This window comes from Piliocolobus tephrosceles, chromosome 2 (genome assembly GCF_002776525.5).
Source record: "Piliocolobus tephrosceles isolate RC106 chromosome 2, ASM277652v3, whole genome shotgun sequence".
NCBI classification, from domain to species: domain Eukaryota; kingdom Metazoa; phylum Chordata; class Mammalia; order Primates; family Cercopithecidae; genus Piliocolobus; species Piliocolobus tephrosceles.
This window is the reverse complement of record NC_045435.1, coordinates 83,459,251-83,469,501: the sequence shown is the minus strand read 5'-3', so window position 1 is coordinate 83,469,501 and position 10,251 is coordinate 83,459,251. Positions and strand designations below refer to the sequence as shown.

The following is a 10,251-nucleotide window of genomic DNA, read 5'->3' as shown; positions in this document are numbered from 1 at the left end:
AAAATAGGGACTCAAAGAGTTACTTGTACACCAGTGTTCATAGCATCAGTGTTCACAATAGCCAAAAAGTAGAAACAACCAAGTGTCCATCAACAGATGAATGGGTAAACAAAATGTGGCCTTCCACTGTATGGAATATGATTTAGCCATAAAAAAGAATAAAATCCTGATTTCTGCTACAACATGGATGAACCTTGAAAACATAATGCTGGCCGGGCACAGTGGCTCACACCTGTAATCCCAGCACTTTGGGAGGCCTAGGTGGGTGGATCACGAGGTCAGGAGATTGAGACCATCCTGGCTAACACGGTGAAACCCCGTCTCTACTACAAATACACACACAAAAAATTAGGCAGGCGTGGTGGCGGGTACTTGTAGTCCCAGCTACATGGGGGGCTGAGGCAGGAGAATGGCATGAACCCAGGAGGCGGAGCTTGCAGTGAGCCGAGATTGCTGCGCTACACTCCAGACTGGGAGAAAAAGCAAGACTCCATCTCAAAAAAAAAAAAAAGAAAAGAAAGAAAGAAAACATAATGCTAAGTGAAATGTGAAATAAGCCAGACACACACACACAATATTGTATGATTTCACTTATAAACACCTAGAATAGGCAAATTCATAGAGACAGAAAGAAGATACCAGGCAGGAGCTGAGGGAAGGCTGAGATAGCGAGTTATGCTTAACATGTACAGAGTGCTTTGTTTGCAGTGATTAAAAAGTTCTGGAGATGAATAATAGTGATGATTTCAAGACCTTGTGAATGTACTTAATGTTGCTAAATTGTACACTTAAAAATAGTTATAATTTTACATTTTGCTTATTATATCCCAATATTTTAAAAGGTAAAAATAAATAAAACCTGCACCCAATGAGTTTTGGGAGGGTTGACCCCACCACTAGCCCCAGGGATGTGTCTTGACTGGCATTTTGCCAATCAGCATATTCTAGTCATTGATTCATGGACACAAGGCAGAGGCACCAGCTGTCTGCCAGAGTCTGTTCTTCCTTTTTCCATTTTTAGGTGTCTGTGGCACAGCAGAATAGTCTGTAAACCAACTAATTCAGTTTCAGAACTCAATAGAACCACAGGTAATCAAGTAGCTAGTCTCCAAAGACGAAGCCACCGGTCTTCACTCGCGTTGGGTGCATGTGCTGTCCCTGCCATCAACAGGCAGCCTGCTTCCTCTGCCCTTCAACCTCAGATGGAATGGTGACTTGCCTTGACCAACGGACTATAGCACAAGTGACATGTGACTGTCCCAGGATGAGCCTTTAAGAGGCCTGACAGCTCCTGCCTCTCCTCTTTTTCTTTCTTTTCCCCACTGTTCCACTTTTTCTTTCCCTTCCCCACCTTTTCTCCCCACCTTTTCCTACACTTTTTGCCACCATCCTCTTCTTCTTTTCTTTTTCCCCACCTTTCCCCCCCTTCCCCCGCTTTCCCCCCCCTTTCCCCACCTTCCCCCACCTTTCCCCTTCTTTCCTTTTTCCCCACCTTTCTCCCCGTTTTTCCCCACTGCTCCCCTTCTTTCCCCTTTTCCACTTTCCCCTTTCCCCTCCCCACCTCTTTCCCCCACTTTTCCCCATTCCACCATCCCTGTTCTTCTGTCCCCTTTCCCCACTGCCCCTCTTCTCCTTTCCCCACTCTTGCTCTTCAACCACACAGCTGAGCTCAGACCCCATTGAAGAATCATGAAAAACAGCGAATTGCTGTGTTTTAAGCCACTAAGCTTTGCACTGGTTTATTACACTGCAATAGATCATTAAAACAGAGACTTTTGCTGGGGCTTCTAAGAGAAGCAACTACTTCTCTGTTGCATTTCATGATGTGAGGCTCTGAACTTTGGAATCGTGGCCACCATCTTGCTACCATATAGGGGCCAATCTGAGAATGAGTCTACATGAAGTGGAGTAGAACCCAGAGAAGCTGAGAAACCAAGTCCTGATAACAAAGTTACCTTCTGGATCAAGCTACCCATGCAGTTAACCCTATTTTATGAAGCAAGAAACTTCCCTCTTTTCTTTCACCCAATTTGAGTGGGAATTTCTGTTTCTTACAGCCTAAGAAGTTTGTCATACAGCAATGACAGTATGTTCTTCTATGAATGTGGATGGGAAAGCAGGTTTGTGTGTAGATTAGTTAGGAATAGAACTTGCAGTTTTATGACAAAGAGATACAAAAATACAATGGCTTAAATAAATTAGGACTTTGTTTTTCTTTCAGTAGCATTCCAGAGTTGAGCAGTCCAGACTGGTGGGATAGCTCTGCTCCACACAGTCACTCAGGGACCCGTCTGTGGCTCAGTTGTGTCTTAGAATGCTATCTTAGTCTGTAGGATCAAAGCTAAGTGGTCACACTGTCTGTGTTCCAGTCTATGGGCAGGGAGATGAGAGGATGTAGAAGACAAGAAAATTATTTTTAAGCAAGGACACAGAAATTGTTTACATCACTTTAATTCCCATTCTACTGTAAGAACTTAGTCACTAACCACCCTTAACTGCAAAGGAGGCTGGGAAATGTAGTCTCTAGCCGGGGCAGGGGGAGGCGCGGAGCCTGTGCTTCCAACCTGCCTCCAGTATCATAAAAGAACAGAATGTATTTGGGGAGGAACAGCTGGAGCACATGACACATTCTATCTTGGATGTGATGATTTTGAGGTATCTAAGGGACATGTAAGAGGATGCACGTCTCATGCAGTTGGATATATGGGGCTGGGAAACAGGTGAAAAACCTCACAACACTCTAGGAGTTGTCAACACCTACCTGAACAGGCAATCACTACATATTTGAGCTCCTAGTATGTGGCGGGCATTATGTGAGGTGCTGGGGACCAAATGTGGAATAAGAAGAGAATAGGGCTGAAGATCAAGCTATGAAGACCCTCAGCATTTAAAACTCAGGTTGTGGAAAAGAAAACCCAGAAGGTATGGACAGGAAGACAAGAAAAAAACCAGGAATAAGGGGTTCACAGAAGCCAAGGGGAAGAAATGCTTTAAGAAGAAGAGGAGGCCAGGCGCGGTGGCTCACGCCTGTAATCCAGCACTTTGGGAGACTAAGGCCGGTGGATCACGAGGTCAGGAGTTCGACACCAGCCTGACCAACATGGAGAAACCCTGTCTCTACTAAAAATACAAAAAAAAAAAAAAAAAAAATTAGCCAGGCATGGTGGTGCATGCCTGTAATCCCAGATACTTAGGAGGCTGAGGCAGGAGAATCGCTTGAACCCAGGAGGCGGAGGTTGCAGTAAGCCGAGATCACACCATTGCACTCCACCCTGGATGACAAGAGCGAAACTCAGCCTCAAAAAAAAAAAAAAGAAAAACAATTATCTGGGTGTGGTGGTGCATGGCCTGTAATCCCAGCTACTTGGGAGGCTGATGTGGAAGAATCGCTTGAACCCAGGAGGTGGAGGTTGCAGTGAGCTGAGATAACGTCACTGCACTCCAGCCTGGTCAACAGCGTGAGACTCCATCTCAAAAAAAAAAAAAAAAAAAAAAAAAAGGAGAGGTAAATCAGTTGTGTCAAGAACTTCTGAGGAATAAAGTAAGTGAAGGATGAAAAATGTTGCTGAGTCTTGTCTCATGCATGCATTGATCAGTACTCAGCTAAAGACATGAGGAGGACCCTCTGGAGATGTCCAGGCATTGCTCTCTCCCTGCAGCAGTCTCTGCTGTGGTGCTCGGCCCTAAGAACTCCAGTGGCCTTCACCTCCCCAAACCCCCATCTCTTCAATCCAGTAAGATCATCAGACCATGCCTGGGCTACTCTTCTTAGTCTTCTCAGGCTGCCATAACAAAAGACCGTAAATTGGGAAGCTGGATGTGGTGGCACATCCCTGTAGTCCCAGCTACTCGAGAGGCTGAGGTGGGAGGCTGAGCCCAGGAATTTGAGGCTGAAGTGAGCTATGATTGTGCCGCTACATTCCAGCTTGGGTGACACAGCATGATTCTGTCTCTAAAACAAACAAAAAATACCACATACTGGGTGATGGCTTAAACAACAGAAATTTATTACTCACGGTTCTGAAGGCGTGCAAGTCCAAGATCAAGGTGTCAGCGTGGTCAGTTTCTGGGGAGAGCTCTCTTCCTGGCCTGTAGATGGTTCCCTTCTCACTGTGTCCTCACATGACAGGGAAAGAGAGAGACAGAAATAGAGACAGAGAGAATGTCTTTCATCTTCTTTTTTTCTTAAAGACAGGATCTTACTCTGTTGCTCAGGCTGGAGTGTAGTGGTGCGATCATAGCTCACTTTAGCCTGAAACTCCTGGGTTCAAGCAATCTTCCCACCTCGGCCTCCTGAGTAGCTAGGACTGCAAGCACATGCCACCACATCCTGCTAATTTTGTTATTTTTTGGAGAGACAGGAACTCACTATGTTGCCCAGGCTTGGAGTCTCTTTTTTTTTTTTTTTTTTTTTTTGGTGGTGTTTCCCTTTTTCCCCCCGGCTGGAGGGCGGTGGCGCCCTCTCGGCTCACTGCAAGCTCCGCCTCCCAGGTTCACGCCATTCTCCTGCCTCAGCCTCCCGAGTAGCTGGGACTACAGGTGCCCGCCACCATGCCTGGCCAATTTTTTGTATTTTTAGTAGAGACGGGGTTTCATCGTGTTAGCCAGGATGATCTCATTCTCCTGACCTCGTGATCCGCCCACCTCGGCCTTCCAAAGTGCTGGGATTACAGGCGTGAGCCACCACGCCGGGTCTAGGGCCCACTTTTATAACCTCATTTAACCTTTATCTCCTCATAGACCCCATCTCCAAACACAGCTACATTGGGAGTTAGGGCTTCAAGGTATGAATGTGGGGGACACATGTCAGTCCGTAGCACCCTCTCTGCCCTGCAGCCTGTAGACCAGGGCCACTGTGGAATTCCATCATTTGCTTCCCCTCTCTGGGGGTCACTGCCTTCCACTGTCTGATGTCCAATGTCTAAAAACGGTTGCTTCACACGTGTTGTCCAGTTTTTAGTTGTTTCCAGTGGGAGGCAAACCCAGTCTCTGTTACTCCATCTTCACAGTGCTGATGGGTTTCATAACAAGGAAGCCACTGGTGACTTGATCCAGAGCAGTTTCAGGGGAGTGCTGAGGGCAGAGTTCAGGTTGGAGTCAAGTGAGCCAGTGTAGACAGTGAGGGAGTAGCGACATGGAGACATTGAGTGTAGAAAACTGTTTCAAGTTACTTGGCTAAGAAAAGCGTCCCAGGGGAAGCTTGATAAGATCCCTTTCTTTCTTTCTTTCTTTCTTCTTTCTTTCTTTCTTTCTTTTCTTTCTTTCTTTCTTTTTTTTGAAACGGAGTCTTGCTGTGTTGTCCAGGCTGAAGTGCAGTGGTGTGATCTCAGCTCACTGCAACCTCCGCCTCCTGGGTTCAAGTGATTCTCCTGTCTCAGCCTCCCAAATAACTGGGATTACAGGCACACACCACCATGCCCAGCTAATTTTTGTATTTTTAGTGGAGATGGGGTTTCGCCATGTTGGCCAGGCTGGTCTCGAACTCCTGACCTCAGTTGATCCGCCTGTCTCAGCCTCCCAAAGTGCTGGGATTATGGGGAAGATTCCTTTCAACTGGCCTCAAGCCTCTATTCTTGATGAATTTCCCACCTCAACACTCTTTGGTTGGAGTGAAAACTAAAGGAAATACTTTGGTAAGATTCAAAGGTAGCTGTCAACCCTTGAGGTCACTGTATCACTCATTCAGTGAGTCATTTAGTCACTCATTCAATCAGTCACTTATTCATGCAATCAGTCATTTAGTCATTCATCAAACTTTTTTTCTGAGACAGAGTCTCGTTCTGTCACCCAGGCTGGAGTGCAGTGGCACGATCTCGGCTCACTGCAACCTCCGCCTCCCGGGTTCAAGCGATTCTCCTACCTCAGCCTCTTGAGTAGCTGGGACTACAGGCACGCACCACCATGCCTGGATAATTTTTTGTATTTTAGTAGAGATGGTGTTTCACCATGTTGCCCAGGCTGGTCTCAAACTCCTGAGCTCAGGCAATCCACCCACCTCTGCCTCCCAAAGTGATTGGATTACAGGCATGAACTATGGCACCCGGTCTCATTCATCAAATTTCTGTTGAGACTTCACTCTGTGTGCCAGGCTCTGCTAAGACTGAGGTGAGTAAACGATTACTGGATACCCGACTGTTTTAGACAAGGGGTAAACAAAGCCAGCCCAAAGTCTCAGCAGTTCTCAGTAAGGTGATTTTTGCCCTGGCCACCATCCTGCTGCACCACCAACCAGGGAACATTTGGCAATGCCTGGAGACACTTTTAATTGTCACAACCATGGTGAGGAGGGTGCAACTAGCATCTGGTTGGTAAAAGCCAGGGATACTCCCAAATGCCCTGCAGTGCACGGGCCAGGCCTCCATAACAGTGAATTCTCCAGCCTCAGACGGCAATAGTGCTGAAGTTGAGAAACTCTGATATAGCTTCAACTCTAGTGGGGGAAGATAGAGGTAAGAAAAATGTGTCAGAGGGTGCCAAGCGCTATGTAAGAAGCGGAGGATGGGGGGCGCTGGGTGCAGTGGCTCACGCCTGTAATCCCAGCACTTTGGGAGGCTGAGGAGGATGGATCCCCTGAGGTCAGGAGTTTGAGACCAGCCTGGCCAACATGGTGAAACCCTGTCTCTACTAAAACTACAATAATTAGGTGGGCATGGTGGTGGGCAGCTGTAATCCCAGCTACTTGAAAGGCTGAGGCAGGAGAATCACTTGAACCCAGGAGGCAGAGGTTGCACTGAGCTGAGATCACACCATCGCACTCCAGCCTGGGCGACAAGAGCAAAAAACAAAGTCAAAAAAAAAAAAAAAAAAAAAAAAAAAAAGGCAGGGGACAGGGAGTGCTGGGGAAGCTCTCACTGAAAAGATGACATTGGACAAAGGAAGTGAAGGTCTAGCTATGTGGCTATCTGGAGGAAAAGTGTTTCAGGCAGAAGGAATAGCAAGTACGAAGGCCCTGAGGCAGGAGCCAGCTTGGCAAGTTGGAGGAGCAGCCAGAAAACAAAGAAAAATAAAATCCTAAAAAAAGGATACATTCATACTGGTAATAAAACTGTAAGGAAAGTGGAAAAGATAAACACCTGCTGGGGAGAAGGAGGGAGAGAAGCAGGGCCAGTGTCTAATGCGCTGGCAGTGCTTTGTTTTTGTAGGTGGGTTACACAATAGATAAATAATATCTATTTTCCAAGCTCTGTGTATATCCTAGATACTTTTCTGTGTGTTATATTTCACAATAAAGACGATTTAAATCATGTGTTAAACAGTCTTTGCTGTTTGCTCAACTGTGGGTGCTATTACAGGGCATAGACACAAGAGGGGGCGCTAACCAATGAGCAGCGGCGAAGCCGTGTTTCCTAGCAACGGGGAAAACGTTGAGGCAGAAACGTCCTTCAGAGTGGTTAACTGATGGATTCTGGCTCCTGCCCCTGCCAGGTCGGCCAGGGTCCACTTCGCGCCCTGGAGGCGTCTCTGCAGGGTCTGGAGTGTCACTGACCTTTGGGGAGTGGAGCTCTCCTCCCAAATGCGAAATCGGGTCTGCAGAACACGGGAGGCTGCGCCCTTGTGCTGCGGAGCTTTCTTCTGCCAATGTTAGATAATAACGACGTCCGCATTAACAGATGCCATTATTAATATCATTAGTAACGAAGGGCTCTTACCCGCAAGACTCCAAACAAGTCGTAGTATTTCCCTCGAAAAATTGAGTAAATTAAAGAATGGAAAGGAGCGACCTTGCCTCCAGCCTTCTAAGACCTCAGGTCTCTCTCCTCTCTTTTCTCTCTCCTCTCTCTCTCACTCCTCTCTCCTCTCTCCTTTTTCCTCTCTTCTCTCTCTCTCTCTCTCTCGCTCGCTCGCTCGCTCTCGCTCTCTCTCCTCTGTCTCATACACACACACACACAAAGAGAGAAGTTTTTCAAGATTTGGGAGGCAGTGGAAGTTTTCAAGATTGCTGGCCGGGCATGGTGGCTCACATCTGTAATTCCAGTATTTTGGGAGGCCGAGGCAGGCAGATCACCTGAGGTCAGGAATTCAAGACCAGCTGGGCCAACATGGCAAAACCCTGTCTCTACTAAAAATACAAAAATTAACTGGGCATGGTGATGCACCTATAATCCCAGCTACTCTGGAGGCTGAGGCAGGAGAATCACTTGAACCTGGGAGGCGGAGGTTGTAGTGAGCCAAGATCATGCCACTGAACTCCAGCCTGGGCGACAAAGTGAGACCCCGTTTCAAAAGGAAAAAAAAAAAAAAAGATTATTGACAAAGCAGAAGGTTTTATAATACATAGGCAAATATTAGGTAAATTAATTTGAGGCTGAGTGGGATTACGGTAATGAATACCTACACTGTTAAAAGAAGTTATCCGGCTGGGCGCGGTGGCTCAAGCCTGTAATCCCAGCACTTTGGGAGGCCGAGACGGGCGGATCACGAGGTCAGGAGATCGAGACCATCCTGGCTAACACGGTGAAATCCCGTCTCTACTAAAAAATACAAAAAACTAGCCGGGCGAGGTGGCAGGCGTCTGTAGTCCCAGCTACTCGGGAGGCTGAGGCAGGAGAATGGCGGGAACCCAGGAGGCGGAGCTTGCAGTGAGCTGAGATCCATCCACTGCACTCCAGCCTGGGCGACAGAGCCAGACTCCGTCTAAAAAAAAAAAAAAAAAAGTTATCCCAGACTTTATCTCACTTGATTTCACAATCACTTTGGTACCACTCCCTTTTGCAGATGAAGAAACTGAGGCTCAGAGAGGTTAAACTGTGAGCAGGCCAGAGCCTTCTTCCCAATCCAATTTACTAAAAAAGATGTATTAACTAGCTTATTTTTAAGAGGGGGAAGCTGTTCATTGTCTCTCATGCCTGTAATCCTGGGACTTAGGGAGGCTGAGGCTGGCGGATCATGAGGTCAGGAGTTCAAGACCAGCCTGGCTAACATAGTGAAACCCCGACTCTATTAAAAATACAAAAATTAGCCAGGCCTGGTGGCTGGCACCTGTAGTCCCAGCTACTTGGGAGGCTGAGGCAGGAGAATCGCTGGAACCCGGGAGGCAGAGGTTGCAGTGAGCTGAGATCATGCCACTGCACTCCAGCCTGGGCGACACAGCGAGACTCTGTCTCAAAAAAAATAAAAATAAAATAAAATAAATTGTCTCTCATAACCAAAGAAAGTTAAAACAATGGAGAGGTAGCTTATTTTCTCATTAAAATAGCAAAACTATTTTCAATCATAACACGTCACACTAGGAAGACCAAGTGGAAACTGGCAGTCTTGTGTGATGCTAACGGCAGCTTAAACCAGTAGCCACTCATCGGAAGAGCAGTCTAGCAACACACAGAAGAAGCCATAAAAATGTTCCTACCCTTTGATCCAGCAACCCGACTTCTGGGAATCTATCCTAAGGACATAATTTGAAATTTAGGAAAAGGTGTATATGCAAATATTGGTGGCAGCATTATTTATGATGGTGAAAAATTGGAAACAACCAAGAGAAATGGGTGATCAAGGGCACAACTCTATTAAGTAACATGAATGTCTCCTTTTTTAAAAAAATGATGACTACAAAAATTTTGAAAATTACCTGGGTGTGGTTGGGTGTGGTGGCTCACGCCTATAATCCCAATACTTTGGGAGGCTGAAGCCGGTGGATCACTTGAGGTCAGGAGTTCAAGACCAGCCTTGGTAACATGGCCAAACCCTGTCTCTACAAAAAATACAGAAAAAAAATTAGCTGGGTGTGGTGATGCATGCCAGTAGTCGCAGCTACTCCAGAGGCTGAGACAAGAGGATTATTTGTGCCCAGGAATTCAAGGCTGCAGTGAGCTATGATCCTGCCACTGCAACTTCAGCCTGGGTGACAGAATGAGACTTGTCTCCAAGAAAAAAAAAAAAAAAAAAATATATATATATATATATATATATCTTATTCTGAAGACTGTGACATCTTGGGAAATGCTGCTGTGTAATGTTGTTTTTTAAAGTTTAGCTAGACTTCCCTCATGCAGTAATGCTGTGCAATATTAAATGGAAAGACAAGCAGCTACAAAATAACTGGGACATCAATCAACCTTATAAGTATATACCATTCCATTCATGTGGGAAGAAAGCTAAGGTGGGAGAAGAAACTATGTTGGGGAAATAAGAATGCTTTCTTTCTCTTGTTTTTTGTTTGTTTTCATAACTTTTTTCTCCCCTTTCACTTCTACTCGGGATTTACTTTTTCTCCTTCTTTTTTTTTTTTTTTTTTTTTTTTTTTTTTTTTTTTTT

The 10,251-nt window shown here is 46.0% G+C and overlaps 1 long non-coding RNA gene across 1 annotated transcript in view; it reads right to left on the bottom strand.

Moving 5' to 3' along the window:
- Positions 1 to 4,146, bottom strand: part of LOC116418715 — a 12,550-nt gene extending 8,404 nt beyond the window's left edge. Inside the window, exon 1 of the long non-coding RNA XR_004228849.1 lies at positions 4,017 to 4,146. This is a non-coding gene — a long non-coding RNA (uncharacterized LOC116418715). The remainder of the gene's footprint in view (positions 1 to 4,016) is intronic.
- Between the last annotated feature and the right edge of the window lie 6,105 nt (positions 4,147 to 10,251).